The 16,142-nt window shown below is 52.5% G+C and overlaps 1 protein-coding gene across 24 annotated transcripts in view; it reads left to right on the forward strand.

The window, feature by feature from the left end:
* Window positions 1–9,775: 9,775 nt before the first annotated feature.
* The window catches only part of PLXNA4 (plexin A4), a 516,957-nt gene continuing 510,590 nt past the window's right edge, over window positions 9,776–16,142 (forward strand). For 8 of the 24 annotated variants that reach the window (XR_010322602.1, XM_064289716.1, XM_023539984.2 and 5 more), the window contains exon 1: window positions 9,943–10,143. The gene's annotated coding sequence lies outside the window, so the exon portion shown is untranslated. Of the gene's footprint in view, window positions 10,144–16,142 lie in introns of all 24 variants that reach the window. The other 16 variants (XM_064289709.1, XM_064289711.1, XM_064289708.1 and 13 more) reach the window with 11 other exon arrangements.

Here is a 16,142-nt window from a genome sequence, read left to right on the forward strand (position 1 = left end):
GCCATGGGACCAGATGACAATCAGGCATTGAGCACATTACCTGTGACCCCACTGAGACAATAAAATCCCTACCCTGGCTTTCAGGTCCCTGGTAGGTGTAGAGAGCTTCTAAGGTTTGAGAGGGCAGGAATGGAAAAGTGTCAGTGGCAGGGAGAGACTGCCTAATAGAAGGGAAGGGAGAAGCAATCTGGGCACACAAAGAAGAGTGACCAGGGACCTTGGGAGCAAGGATCGTGGGAGGGAAAAAAGATTCAAAACCCAGATTATATAAACATCCAGTGGGCAAATGATCAGGAAAATGTTTCCAGTACCAGCATGGTGCAGGATGGCATATCTGGCGAATTAGGAAGGAGGTATACAGTGTGGGACGGGAAGAGGCAGGCTTAATGCAGCTCTGTGTTTGTGTGTTTCCTTTATCTCTCACTCTTTGACCCTGACTATTTTTCTAACATCGACCTTGACTTCCCTCCTTCATAATGGCCTTGGATGAGGCCTTGATTTCCTCCCTAGATATTATCTCAAAGTACTCCAGTTCAATTCAATAAACATTAGCTGAGTCAATGCAATGCGTATGGCACTGTGGAGGCCATATAAGCACAAAATGACTCCCATTGGAGACCATTAGAGATGTCAGAAATCATTGCATCCATGCTCCAATCTTCACCTAAACATCACCTAGTTCCTGTCTGAAACATGTGATGGAGAACTCACTACCACCCAGGCAAATCTCTCACTATTAGAAAGATGCTTCTTATGTTGAGTCAATGTATCTCTACAAAGGGTAAATTCTATTCATGCTCCTGGTTTGATATCTGGAAGTAATGTAGAACCAATACAATGACTCTTCCTTTTGACAGCCCTTCAAATATCTGACGTTGTCATGTTACCTTGAGTCTTATTTCCTCTAAGCTGTACATCAGTAGCTTCTTTGCCTGTTCCAAATTTAACAGAGTTTTAATTAAATTTTCTTTTGGGCTTGGCCACCCTTCTCTGAATGTGCTCATATTTATCTTAAAGTGTGGGGCCTTGACCTATATATAATAGGCCAGGTGTGGTCTAGCTATCCAGACTAGAGTGAGAATATTACCGATCCCTGTGGGACTCCACTCCTGTTCATGTAGCTTATGATCCATTGACTTTGGCAACATCTCACCATTGATTCACATTGAGCTTATCATCAACTTTAGCTCGCACTTTTTTTTTTTTTAGTGTGGCTACGTCTCCCTGATCCTGTATTTGATCAGGACGATGTGTAGGCCCTTAGTCGCATCCACATTACACTTCATTTTGTTAGCTAGTCCCTATAATTTTAGTATGAAAAATTATTTTGAATAGAAATTCTATTATTTTCTCTTCCTAAACTTTGATCATACATGTGTAGCCAGTATAAAACAGGGTCTTCTTGTTCCTGCCTTAACATCCATCACAGCTTGATGAAGCATCCAAAGGAAATACAAAATCAACTCCTTCAGGGCATTGAGAAACGACCAAGTTGTCTACTAAAGAGCTCTTGCAGAGGACCTAAAGGGGAGGGTTGTATCACGTACTCTGAAAGACTTCCTAAAACCTCCTCCTCGTGACTGTTGCTTACGCCTCTCCTGACTTCTTCCTGAAGTCTTCAGTCTTCCTCCTGCCTGGTGGAGCTCCCCCTTCACCCCTGCTGCTATTCCATGCTTCTCCCCATTACCAAATCCTTTTTCTTTCTGGAGAGCTTTTTTTTTTTTTTTTTTTAATGTAGATCAGTGAAACTTCTCTCACCTTTTTCATTTCTTAGTCGTGGCCCCAAATCAGCATTAAAGTGCCCCACAAACACCAATAATACCCATTATTAAGCAATGGTGTCTTTCTCCTTAAAGGGGGGGGGGAGGTTATAAATACTTGCAACAGAATGTTTTTCTTTAATTGCAGTCATAGACAAATGTGAAGACCATGTCTCTTCTATCTTTATCCAAGTCATTAGTAAATATGTTGAACAGAATTAATTTGAGAACAGAGCTCTGGCACACACTCCAAGAAAACACTCCTCCAGGTTGTCTTCGATGCATTAATGAGCATCTTTGGGGTTTAACCGTTCAGTTAAACCATCCAGCCCACATGGCCCATGTTCCACAAGGATTTTACTAAATAGTCTTCCAAATGTCTTGATGCAATTCAGATATTCTCTCTTATATTTCCATGATCTAAAGCCTCACAACCTTGTTGAGTCAGAGGGTCATTCTCTGTGGCCTCAGTCTTGTGACCACCACTTTCTTTTCTAGGTAATCACACCCTTATCTTTTGCTGATCCAGTGGCCAATATCTGGGCCAAGTTCATTTCTGGTGTTTTTCAGAAAGTGTGTTTTCTTCCCTTTTTGCAAAACTGGGATCACATCTGCAGTCATTTTTTCACTTTCCCTGCATGGTCCTTGATAAGATTAATAACTCAATATGGAGCTTCCACCTGTTAGGATCTAAATGTTTCCTGGGCCCATTATATATTTAGCCTGTACCATCTCTGGAGGTGTTAGTTTCCGTAAGTTTACTGACTCCAGTGTAGAAGAATATTTCCTTTGACTTGATCTAAAGTTGCTTGCTTTAGAATGGAAAGGATGTTCTGGGTCATTCCTGGAATATTTCTCTAATAAATCCAGTGCCAGAAGGGGGTCCTCAGGATGCTGGCTTGTTTTTAGGGAAGGAGATATGAGGACTCATTTTCTGGAGCGTTTACCCCATTCTGCTCTGGCTGCTGCGTGACCTTCATGGCAACCCAAGAAAGAGGAGCCTGATGGAACATCTGTAGGAAACAGAACAAAGGAGAGCTTGAAGGTGATCCAGAGGAGGTGGGGAAGCAGTGGTTGGATTTAAGAGGAGAGAGGGTAGAGGGCTAGGTGGTGGTGTTGAAGATACTTTCAGCAGTGGTATTTTTCTTTCATTTCAGCTAGCTTTTTAAAAATATAATTTAATATTTGCACATGTTAAAAATGCCAAAATGCACAAAAGGATATTAAATAAAACAATTATCTACCTACCTACCTACCCACCTGTCTACCCACCTACCTACTACCCGTCCGGCCAACTGGCCGTCCGCCCGCCCGTCTGCCTGTCTGCCCATCCGTCCGTCCATCCCTCCATCTGTCCCTCCCTCCGTCCCTCCATCTATCCATCCATCCATCATCTCCCATGTGTTAGTTTCCTAGATCTGGCACAACAAAGTACCACAAAGCAGGTGGCTTAAAACAACAGAAATGTATTGTCTCAGCGTTCAGGAGGCTGGAAGTCTGAATTCAAGGTGTTGGCAGGGCCATATTCACTCTGAAGGCTCTAGAGGAGGATCCTTCCTTGTCTCTTCCAGCTTCTAGTAATGCCAGGTGTTCCTTGACTTGAGGCTGCAGCATAGCTCCAGTCTCTGTCTTCATCTTCACATGGTTGCCTTTCTTCTGTGTACTCTGTGTCTCTTCTACTCCTTTATAAGGACAACACTAATATTGGATTTGGATCCTCCCCCACTCCAGTAAAGGTGCCCTGGTGGCACAATGGTTCAGCACTCAGCGGCTAATCAAAAGGTTGGTGGTTTGAACCCACTGGCAGTTCCACAGGAGAAAGACCCGGCAATCTGCTCCCATAAAAGTGACAGCCTAGAAAACCCTAACGGGCAATTCTACTCTGTCACATGGGGCCGCTATGAGTCAGAAGAAAGAACAAACCTGTCTTGGGAGAAGTACAGCCGGAATGCAACTTGGAAGCAAGGATGGTGAGATTTTGTCTTACATACTTTGGACATGTTGTCAGGAGGGACCGGTCCCTGGAGAAGACCCTAAACGAAGTGGATTAACACAGTGGCTGCAGCAATGGGCTCAAGCACAACAACAACTGGGAGGATGGCACAGGATCGGGCAGTGTTTTGTTCTGCTGTATATAGGGCTGCTATGAATTGGAACCTACTCGATGGCACCCAACAACAAAAGGAGTGTGTATCAACATTTTCTTATTGTCTGGAAGTGGTGTGGGCAGAAGGAAACCCTTATTCTGGCTATAGCAGCACTGAATCAGGCTCGTTTTGTTGGGGTATTTGATGGGTACCCAGAAGCAGCTGGGCAGGCCTGATTTGGGCTGACACTACCTCATCTTGGCCAGTCCTCTGCCCTGCCTAATGGTGTGCCCTCCACAGGAGTAAAAGCCCTGACTTGTAGTGCCTGCCAATTCCCATGGTATAAATACTTCCACCGTGGCTGATTTCAAGCTACCACGGAATGCAGAGCTGGGGAGAAATGTGTTCAGTTGGCATTTTAGAAGAGATTATAATCAGGCCACTTGGCAAATGTCCTGTAAATGTGTGTTACTAGATAAGGGTATTCTACCCATTAGCATGAACCCATCTTTATGGCCAGAAAGACAACTGGAAGCGTTTTTACTATTTGTACACCAGTCAGAAGGGCCAAGTGACTCATCTAAAGTACTTGGCAAGTGACCTTGGCAGAGCCAAGGTGGAGGCTTCATTGGGAGCCATCAGCTGTGTCCAGTTCTTGGAATTCAGGCCGTGGGACCCCGTGGGGTGCCCTACCATGGGACCTCATGCCTCCTATGACTAAGGCCCCAAGAAGGGTCACACTCAAGTGTTTATACTTTCTTGTTATCGCAAGACATGGAGCTGACCAGAGCTGGAACTCTGCAGTGCCCGGTCACTGAAGTTAGGTCACACACACCCCTTCTCCCTCCCCGACTGCATCCTCTCACTTCTGGCTCCTGCAGGTGAGAGGACTAGTTTACTTTTCAGTTGAAAGGGAAGAAATTATTTTTGTAGGAGGTGGGGGGAAGGATGAAGAGGCCTGAGGAGTAAGAGGAAGTAAAATTTGGATCATGGGAGTATAGGAGTGGCTTGGAGACCCTGATGACCAGAGTGCACAGTGTGGGGGATGCACATTCCTCCCCCTCCCCACTGTGGCTCCAGCCCCTGGTGTAGAGGAGCAGCAGGGCCGCCAGCCTGCGGTGTCCAGTGTGGACCCGTGGAGGCGCTCTCGCAGTGCTGGCAACGCCAGGTGCTGTCCTTCCATCAAATGGCTTGTGGGCACTGGACCCCAGGAGGAGACCCATGGAGAACAGCATGACCAGGCTTGTTCCTAAGCACAGCCACCACTGGGGATCTCTGACATATGGGAGGGGTCTGGAGAGGGGTACTAGTGGTGGCCAAAGCCCCAAAGTCTTGCATAAGCAGGGGAAGGCTGGGAGTTGTCGGGATTCGAGTGTTAATATCACTGTGTCCTCGTTTGCACCACAGGCTAGCGCAACCTGGGACAGTTTGCACGCACTAGCATTACCCGCTCATCAAGATTAAACTACGATTAGAAACAGTGGAGACGGGGATATCCCCCACCCCCAAGGGCAGTCACTTTCCGGGCCTGTTTTTCTGTACTATAGACCAAAGTCCTAAAAATAGAACACTTGGGTTAGAGTCTCACTTAACCCCTTAGGAATCGGAGGGAAGAACAGATTTGTTTGAGTGCACTGGGAATCTTGAGAGCTGCTTTTGATATCCCGAAATGAAAGCGTTCACGGAGGGTGGAGAACTGAAGGCTGCCAGGGTGGACGGTGGACACCTGGTGACACATCCGGGAACAGGGGCCAGTGGGGCGTCCGGGTCCTTCTTTGTGTCTGCACCCCTGGTCTCCCCCAGCCAGCATAGCGTCACTGCGGCAGGCGCAACCCCTCCCAGGCTCTGCCGAGATTGGGAAAATGTTGATATTTCTGCTTGCCTGCAGGTGGCGCCACAATTTAGGTTTTTAGCCGCTGACTGCCTGCGGTTTTCAGCCAGCGCGCTGTACAGGGTCCAGCCTTGGGGGAAAAATATAGCACCACCAGGCTTTTATTTAACGAGCGAATCTGGCTTTTATCAACTGAACTAGCAGTTCTGCTTCTAGGCTAATAAAATGGTGGTAGCTAAGTAAAGGAAAACTGAAGGATTTCTTCTCCTCTCTCCTAGTAAATCTGGCTCTCCCCAATTTTTTTTTTTTTTTTCAGCCTTGGGAGATGAACCAACAGCTTTCTCTCCAAGCCCTGCAATAAACCACTACCAAAATCCCACGAAAGTAGCCTCTTTAGAAAACAGGAATTTAGGAAGCAACATGCCATTTCGCTTCTCCCTCTGTGGTCATTGGGCCTGGGGATGACCTACCCAGCTTAAGCATCAGGCAAGGAGTGGAGGGGTGACTTACAGGGGTCCGTCTCTCCTTGCCCCTCACCAGCTGCCAGGGGTGGGAGAGGTGTGAGAGCTCAAGGCAGAAACACATTTTTGCCTTTTCTAGTGTGGCCATTCCTAGAGAAGGGACCAGGTAACGAGGACCTCCTCTGCTTGCTGTATAGTGTGATATGAAAAAAAAAATTTGAAAAGGAATAACAAGTCCTTATGTATATATTGCACTTACCTGAGCATTTCAAAATGTGCTCCTGGGTATTGTCTCCTTGGACTGTCACTGCCCCTCCAGGAGGTACCTGGGGCCAGCGAGAAGACAGACCTCATCGAAGGCATGTCGCCTGCCCCAATTCGAAAGCTGGTCTGAGGCAGATCTAGGACGATGATCCAGGTGTCTAACTTCCAGTCTAGGACCCTGCTCATCCCATCCTACCCGACGCTCCAGGGTTGGGAGAGCAGATCTGAGGTGCCATCATAATTTTAAAGATAATGGAGTTCCCATGTGGCTGCTAATTAGACCCTCCCTGCTCTCTCTCTCTTTTTATCAGACTCTTGTCATCCCCACGTGTGCCGAGTAGAACCACTCTATAGGGTTTTCAAGGCTGTGACCTTACAGAAGCAGACTGCCAGGCCTTTCTTTTGAGGCATCTCTGAGTGGGTGGGTTTGAACTGCCAACCCTTCAGTTAATGGTCGAGTGCTTAGCCGTTTGTGCCAGCCAGGGTCACCGTGAGTCGGAATTGACTCCATAGCAACTGGTTTGGTTTTCTTTGGTTTGCTCTTTGTTCCAATGACATTGTAACTGCCCCCTTCTGCACACATTTCCCACGAGCTAATAAAAGGCAAGGAGCAGGGGAGAAAAAGGCAGTTGGTGATGCAGCCCCATTAACAACAGGATAACCAGCTGGGGCCCCTCACCTACACATGGTTGGCCCAGCTCTTTGCCTCATCCCTTCCTTGTCACTTGGCTCTGGTGTTACTCCTCAGGCATCACATGGCATTCATTCTCTTAATGAAAATAAATGACACCCCACACTAGGCAGTAGCTAAATAATAATAAATATATTTTATTTACCACCTCTGAAAAAAAAAGGTCTTTGACTCTCCATCCATCCATCCATCTGGAGATGGAGCTAGGGCTCACCAGCAATATTCACACACACACACATGCATGTGCAAACACAGGCTACAAAGCACAAAAAGACAATCAAGTTGTATTAAAAATACATGCTAGGACGGCTGAGAGCGGAAGCAGAGCTGTTTTCACACTTTCCCCCTCCCTTTCAGCATTTTTATGGCGTGCACTGAGGGCCAAATGGAAAACAGACATCTTAAAGGATTTCCCCCACTTTTATTGAACCATATTCCATAAGAAACCCATTAGGGTTTTCTGTGGGGCTCTCTGGGATGTCACCTCTGGGAGCAGGCTGTGACGGCCTAGTGCAGGGGTTTCTGATGCAGAGAAGATACCTAGAGGCAGGGCTGGGACTAGGCAGGCAAACCTTACACCAACTGGGAGGAAGCTTGCGCCTCCTATTTTGTACCCTAGATGCATCACTTGCCGCACCCAACCCCAGCTCTGCCTAGGGAGTCATTTGTCCCTGGGCTTCCTCAGCCCCGGAAGGATGTCCAAGAAACAGCAGCATTGAGTTATTTTGTTATGTTCCTCTGGACTGAAACTAACCTAACGTTGGCCTCCTGTGCTTTATCTAGAGTCTGGGATCCAGGGTTCCGGAGCCAGACCAGAGTATTAATGTCAGCTAATCAGATGACTCTGAGCTGCTTTCTGGCCCATACGGGGTCCAGCAGAGACCAGAGGCTCAAAGGGCTCCGCTCTGTCTCCGGAAATACCCTTTCAGCAGACAGCCAAGCATCTGCTTCCCTCCTCGCCCTGGCTTGGGTCATCTCCTTGTCATTGATGCACCCACCTTCTGAGAGCAGGGTGTCAGCATGGCCCTATCTGGGGGGCCCATCCTGACACACATGTGCTGACTGGGGGTAGGCGAGGGGGCTGTGTAACCTGCCGGCTCACAGCTCAAAGCCAAGCCAGTTTGCAGCTTTGATTTCTGTGAAAATATACGCTGCCCCCCCACCTCCGCAAGGGGTACGAGTTTATGCTGTTGCCCGTCATTTCCACCTAAGAGGAAGGTTCTGGTTGTTCTGATGTCAGGGACTGGAAAGGCCAGGTAGTTGCTGGGGGTGAGGATGAATGGGTTGAAGAAAGGACAGGAGAGGGCCCAAAACCATGGGCTCCTTGATTGTTGCCCAGCTGAGAAGGTGCTTCGTGCCCTCCCCCCCTCCATGGGGCCATTTCCCTGGCACTATGGTGGGGGTGGGGATGAGGCTGGAGCTTAAGGGGTCCTCGGATAGACTGGGGTAAATAAGCGTGGGGATCCCACTCAGGTTTCTCCTGAGGCGTGGACACACTCCCAGCGGCATCCAGGCAGAGGTTTCAGAGGTGGAGCTGCCCACCTCCGGTCCTCACACGCTGCTTGCCTTCCAGCTGGCTGTCTAACCCAGAGCCCTGGCATGATTTCTTCCTTCGGCCTTCACAAACTACGCGGATGATGGCATTGTCTGCCTTATCTGCAGGCTGGGATCGAGGGTTGCAGAGAAGAGAGGAACCAGGTCAGCCTCTCAGTACAAACACGACCCCAAAAGCCAGGTTGCCAGCAAGCTCCGGGGCGCTTGGCCATTCATGCTCTCTGCCCAGGCCCTCCGCCCTAGGCGCAGTGTGGGGTGCCTCGGTGGGTGCTGGGGCGGGGTGCTGGTTAGGGGTGGTATCTGTTTTGGCGTCAGCGCCGAGCATTCGAGGGTCCCGTCGACCGTCAGCTCCCATCTCCCGGTATCCAAGGTGGCGAAGGAGTCTGCCTCCCTCCGAGTGCGCGCCATGCGCCCGGGTCCCCATGGACGCGCCCCTCTCTGTCCCGCATCTCCCCTGGCAGGTCGCTCCGCGAGGGCAGAGGGGACAAGGGGGTGTCAGCAAAGGCTGGCCGGGGGAGCAGGGAGGCGGGCGGCGGCGGGAGGCGGGCGGCGTCCCCTGCCCCCTCTGCCCGCGCCTGCCCGCGGTCTCGATGTCAGCGCGAGCCCCGAGCCGCGCGCGCCAGCCAGCGAGGGAGCGGCGGGAGGGAGGAGGCGGAGCGGGCGGAGGAGGCCGGGCGGGGCGGCGGGCGGAGGAGAGGAGGACCCAGGGAGCGCCAGGCAGCTGGAGTTTGTGCGCGCTTGGCCGGGCTTCAATGCACAGCGGCAGCGAGCCGCGGCGGCAGCAGGCAGCCTGGGAGCCCCGGCGGCGGCCGAGCCCGCCGCAGCCCCGCGCCCGGCCCCCTGCAAACTTTGCCCGCTGTCCGCCCGGGGGGCCGCGCCCGGGAGGTCCGGCTCGCCCCGCCGCCACCCGCGCCGCCCCGCGCCGCCCCGGGGAGCAGCCGGCAGCCCCCGCGGCCCCCCGGCCCCGGCCCCGGCGCCCTGCCCAGCGGAGCCCTGCCCGGCGGGTCCCGGGCGCGGGCCACCGCCGCGGGAGAGCGCTCGCCGGCCGGGACCCCGCGCCCGGGCAGCGGCCGGCCCGGCGAGCATGGGCGGCGCAGAGTGACGCGCCGTGCCCGCTTGGCATCAAGGACATCCAGCCCGCGGGGGTGGGGACGCAGGAGGGTAGCCCCGCGCCGCCACCGCAGCCCGGAGAGGTGCCGCTGCCGCTCGGCTCCGGGGCCAGGGCTCTGGGCATCGACCGCAGCTTGTGACCTTTTTGTTGGCCCTGCGGCCCGCGGTGGACGCGGGGCAGGCGCGCCGAGCCCCGGAGGCTCCGTTCCGGCCGTCTCGCCGCCCGTGAGCTGCCCAGTCTCGGCCGAGTCTGCGTTCGGGCTGGGCTGGAGGAGGCAGACACGCGCGCACACGCACACGCCGGCGGAGGGCGAGCGGCGGCGGCACCATCTGCAGTGTCAATGCGGAGCTCCAGCTGAACCAGGAGGAGACGCGGCGCCTCCAGGTAGGAGCAGGGCGGTGGGCGGCGGGCGGGCGGCAGGGCAGGGTTGGCGGCGAGCGCAGTGTGGGCGAAGTCCCCGCGGCCGCCCGGGGAGTCCTCGGCTGCCCTGCAGCCGGCCCGCTGCGCACACACGCGCACACACATGCACACACGCGCGTACGGCGCACACGCACCTGCCCATGTCCCACCTGGAGACCTGTGTAGGTGCAACCTGGCCCGAGCAGGTATTTCCCGGGTTCGTTCTCCCCTGACGCTCCCCGACTCCGACTTCTCAGAACCAGGACTTTCAGGGTGGTATTCTGATCCTGCTCGGACCTCCATCCCACCCGGGAGGCTGAGGGAGCGGGTTTCCCATTCCCAGCCCCTTTCCGCTGTGGCTGGTTTTTAAAACGGAGAAGTGATAGGTCTTGGAAGACCCGCCCCGTGTCATCTCTGCTCCGTGACCTTTGGAACCCGTGGATTTTAATGGGAGACTGACCGGCAGACAGACATTCAGACGTGTATTTGGAGACCGGTGGTCCGGGCTGCGCGAGGAGGCCACATAGACGCGGCTGCAGCCCTGTAGGGTGGTGGATGGGGACAGACACTGCGTTTCCCCAGTAAGAGGCAGCACAGAGGCCTTTCTGAAGCGTGGCACTGCTTCCCGGGAATGTGCTGGGTTGCAGACAGGAGAGGGCTTCAGCAGTGTTCTCTGTGTCTCTGTGTGTGTGTGGCTTGTCTATGGAGGGCCTGGGAGATCAATTCCTCCTTTAAACGTATGACCAATTCACATCCCCAGTCTCTGGGAAACAGCAAGCAGACAGGGCTGGAGACACAGGACTTGGGCTCTCCCTCCCCCCCCCCCCCGCAGGATCCTGGGAAGCATGGGGCTGAGCCTTTCCTTGTGCGTCCCCACACCTGTCACCCGCCTGTAGAGGTGTGTGTCTGAGAACCAGAGCCAGAAGGGAGAAGAGAGGTGGTATACTCCACGAAGGGAGGAAGGTCCCCTGTCTCGTGACCACTTGGACACTGCCCACCCTCTAAGGAGACAAGTCATTCTTGGGTCTGCTATCGTCCCCCTGAGTCAGGCCGCTCATGACAGTGTAGATGCACGCCCTGGAAGCCTGTGGTTCAAGGTTCTGTTCCCCTAAAGCTGTTCCTTTCCTTTCCTCCTCCTTTCCTTTCTCCTGGTGCAGTTTCCAAGGCTGCACATTTGCAAAGTTTTCAGGAGGAGGCAGGAGGTGGTTGGGGTTCCAGAAGGGCTTCTTCAGAGTTCCCATATAGTGGCCAATGAGCAACTCACTGTGGGCTCAGTTGTTGCAGGGAGAAGGATGGGAGAGCCAAAAGAAAACTGGTTTTGGAGTTGAGTCTGCAGTATGGCACTGTTCTGTGTTCCCATGGCTGTCTGTTGTTGGGGTTGCTTGTGGAGCAACCCGGCAGGAGATGGGATAAACTCGTACCCTCTATGCAAGAGCATGTGTTCAGTGTCCTACAAACCCACCAGTGGGAAGAACTCGTTGGGCGTCTTCTGGAACACTACAGAGCTTGTATTGGGCACAGGGTCTGGGTTGTTTCTGTAAATCCTGAGGATGGGCGCTGATATGACGGGTTTTCTCTGCCCACCCGCATCTCTGCGATTTTCAAACTTTTTCCAGTCTTGCAAAGGTTTTTGGTGAAGTTGGGGAGGAGAGGAGCAGGCATCCAGGGAGGGAGATTGTATTCCCGCTGTGTGCCGTGTGAGCTGCCCTTTGATCGATTGAAAAGGGTGGATGGAAGAAAGCAAAGCTCTTACAATGGGGAGAACTCTGTAGGGGGAAAACGTTTTCTTTTTAAGAATGGTGGGTGTGCGTACACACACACTCATATATGCACACACATTCCTGAAGAGCCCGGCTATCCCTGGTCAGCTCATTCAGTCATGTGTGACAATGGGTCCACCTGTCTTTTGGGCTCCGAAAGAGCTGGAATGTTCCCCACACACATGCCCTCGGATGGTGTGGCCTGGGAGGTCCCACACATGTGTGCAGCGGCACTTGGTTTTTGGTAGTGAATCATGAACTCCAGCGACAGTGGGTGCCTCCCAGGTAAACATTGCCTCAGGGGACCTGCAAGGGGCAGAAGGTTGGGTCCAGATTGTCCTTAAATATCAGTGCATCTTCCCTGATGACCTCGGCTCCATCCTCTGCTTCCCGCCCACCCTCGTCCTTTCTCATGTATTTGCAGCCTCAGGACTCATCATTTTCATGCAAAGCCCACAGTCATCATGCTGGTTATGAGCTAAGCATCTGGGTTCAAAAGCTCCCCACACTTTCCCCACTTAGCATTAGGTACCAATTTGGTTTCTAGGACAAGGCAGGCATTAATTAACGGCTGCGTAAAGCTGCGTGTAAATCATCTCATTTTGTTCCTGGCTCTCTTGCCCAGCCTGGAGCATGTCGTGTTGTCATTCTCTCTCTATCACTCCTGTATGGCCTTCTTTTAAGTTCTCAGGGGGGCTCCTCCCTCCGAAGGCAGCTAGAAAAGCCCCTGCGCAGAACGGCTGACTCGGTCCTGCAGCCCCTCACTGCTGCTGCTGCCGCTGGATCTTTTTCTAGGTGCCTCTCCAGGGAGGGCTGGGCGGGGGCTGCCCACCAATGAGTCCCTCCTGCCCGGCCCTGTACTTCGGGCTCTCCTTTCTCCTCCCAGGACTTCACCCTGGATGCCCATCGACCCTCTGCACACATTTCTGGAGGAATCCCAGGCAGCCACTGAATTCCTTTCTCCTTCTCTGCACCTCTCAGTTGCCAGCTGCGGCTGCTCCCAGCAGACAGAGATATCTGTGTGGCAGGCTCTGCTGTGCACTGGTCTCCTGGTCCTTTCAATCACAACAAGGGGTGCTGGGAATTAGTGGGGGCCTTCTAGGGCAGCAGCAGTCCTGCAGGTGGGGATAGCGAGGGAGCTGGGTCATTAACTGCTCTTAGCTCAGAGATATCCCCAGGCTTTGATGCAAAGAAATTGCAGCGAACCTCTCCTCCTAGCCAGCTAGGGGGCATTTCTTAGCCGCGTCTCCCATCCTCACCCAGAGAAGGCACTACGCAAACAAAGCCACCTCGAGACCTGTTGGAGTGCCTCTGGGATGGGCTGGGATGGGCCTTAGCAACACAGGGAACCAAGCACGATCCCAGCCGGGATCAGTCTGTGCAACAGATGTGCCTGCTTCCTCAGGCGTAACGCCCCTTCTTAGTTGTGTCCTGCGCTGCCCGATGTGACACTGGTTCTGACCCTGGGGCTGTTGAGCAGGGCTCAACACCCTCCCTGACACCACCATCCTCTTCCCCCAGCCCCTTCTCCCCAGCCCCTCCCCCACTGGCTAATCCAACTCTTGGCTGCATGTGCACATCCGCCAGCCCGTTCTCCCTCAAATTTGTGGCACTCCAGAAATCAATATAACATGAACTTAACGGCAGCTGGGTGATGAAGTGTTATTTATATTTAAGAGCGGCATTTTAAAAAGACATCGTGCTAATAAATCAAAGGGCTGTTTGGGAGATGCACATGATTAGGGTAATTGCCCTCCAGGCTCTGCTGATCAGGGCTTGCTCCACACAGAGCCCCGTGGACACTGCCTTGTCCTAGAACGGCAACATCCGCTGCCCCCTGCCCTTAGCGCCCCCCTGCCCTGCTCCTTCTCCCCCCTCTCCCCCGCCCAGGCTGCAGCATTCAGGTTGTGGCTGGAAGGTGGAGTCAGCAGGGAGACCAAGGGGGCTGTGAGCTAAGTGGTAGGAGATGGATCTTAAAAGGGGAAGAAAGCAGGGATCCTAATTCCCAGAGCAGAGGCCTTGTTCCTGCTTGGCAGGAAGTTGCTTCGAAGACAAGCTGCCTTTGTCCCTGGGTGAGTCTGTGTGAGCCCCCAGACCCATGCTCTGATGGTCATATGGCATCCAGCCTTCCAAGAGAAGCAGCTGTGAGGCCATTAGTATTGGTTATGGTCCTTGTGGAAACAATGGGATGGAACCAATGATGATGATGATGATGACGACGATGATGATGATGGCTAACACTTGTTGAGCACTTACTTGCCTCAGGCACCATTTGAGCAGTTTATATGGTTGACCCACTTAATCCTTAGAACGACCTAGAGAGGCAGTTATTGTTATTATCCCCACTTCATCCATGAGGATACCAAGATGCGGGAGGTTGAGGAGCCTGTCCAAAGTCACAAAGCCAGTAAGTGGTGGGGCCAAGGCTCGACTCCATGAAGTCTGAGCATACTGCTTATTACTGTGCTGGGTCACATTGCCTCCTTAGAATAGCAGTTACAAGCATGTTGACACTCCCTTGGGAGTTTAGGGGAGAGCGTGCTGGGAGAACCTTAGAATATCTGGCTCTAATCTCTGCCTTGGACTGTCTTTGTGACCCCAGGCAAGTCTGCATATTCTTTGAGCCTCAGTTCCCCCATTCATCCAGTGGGACAGGAGATGAGTTTTGTCCTTGGCTATTGGTGGATTGTAAAATGGCATGGATCATTCCAGCAGAGTGCTCAGTTTCTGATGATGACTGTTACTTCACTTGACAAGTCCCATTTCCTCCTGGAAAGACTAAGGAGGCGTAGCTGAGTGAAGTCCCCATCTCTGCTTTTGAGTCTACAAGGCTTCCAGGCTGGTAGGAATCAGGATCTTCCTGGTGACTGCTTCAAGGTGCTGGTGTGGTAGAAACAACACTCTCTTGTTTAATCCTTCAGGTAGCCCTGGGAGATGATTTATTCTGGTTCCGATTGTATAGGAAGGAAGGCTGAGAACGTTTAAGTGCAATGGCCAAGATCCTCAGCTGCTCAGTGGTAGATGACCTTTCCACTCTCAGCCCAGAATTCTTTCCATTGCACTGCACGCAGCAGGTGCTCAAGACACATTTGTTCATTCATGCACTAGCCATAGCAGTCCAGATTTGGGGGGCTAGAGGCAGGAAAGAATCTCTGCCCATGGATGCCGTGTCACCTTGGGCACCTGGACCACAAGGTAGAGCAGAGACTCATTGGAAGGTAATGCAAGTGGGCTGTGTGTTGGGTGGTTGTCCTGTAGCATGTACCGGAAACTTCAGATGGGAACAACGGTCCCTGTTCACAAGGAGAAAATAATCAGGTCTTGAGATGGCTCAAGCTGACATGGGATGTTATGAGATATACCTCAATGCTGAGAATTGTGGGTGGGGAGGCCCCACAGAGTCTGTGGGGCTGACTGGGTACTGTTCCATCCCCAAGCGGGCACTAAGCTGCAGACTCTGTCTCTCTGACCTGAACATTTTAGGAAACAGCCCTGGAGAATGCTGGTATGGTTAGTGTTTTTACGCATGCATTATTTATTTGGCTTCTCACGTATGTGGGAGGTGAGGGAACGTCTTACTAAACTTGAGGCAACCGGGAGGGGTGCCCTTGAAATTCCATTATTCCCCTCTGGGGTCACAGTTGGAGTGTTGAAAGGCATGCTAAGATTAACCTGTTGGCGTAGCGTCCTGCACAGATCTACGCCAACAGGTGTTTGTGAGACCTTGGCTATCCTGTTGGTTGTCTGAGCTTGGACAGCCCCCTCCCTGAACCGTGCCTTCTCCATGAACGGGATTCGCAACAGCAAATTGGATTTTGGAATGTTTTGTCACTGCAACACAAAACAGATCACTAGCTAAGAGGATCTTGTCCCTGCAGTCAGTGTGCTGAACTCAGCCTGACGGAATCAATTCCTGAGGCCTTACGGTGAGGAGTATTTTCATTAACAAGTGTGAGGAGAGACACAAAGGAGGAAGAGGCCACTGGAATTTAGGAGAAAACCACAGCCCTTCAAAGCTGTCCTGGTCTCTGCCCAGGGCCAGATTCACAGCTGAGACACTCCCTGGAGGAGCCCAGTTGGATTACCCCTGGTAGTATGGGGTTTAAGGAGCCCTGGTGGTGCAGCAGTTAGGTGCTTGGCTGCTAACTGAAAGGTGTGGTTCAAACTCACCCAATGGCTCCGCTAGAGATAGACCTAGCGATCTGCTCCCACAAAGATTAACCA

Source organism: Loxodonta africana, chromosome 8 (genome assembly GCF_030014295.1).
Source record: "Loxodonta africana isolate mLoxAfr1 chromosome 8, mLoxAfr1.hap2, whole genome shotgun sequence".
NCBI classification, from domain to species: Eukaryota; Metazoa; Chordata; class Mammalia; order Proboscidea; family Elephantidae; genus Loxodonta; species Loxodonta africana.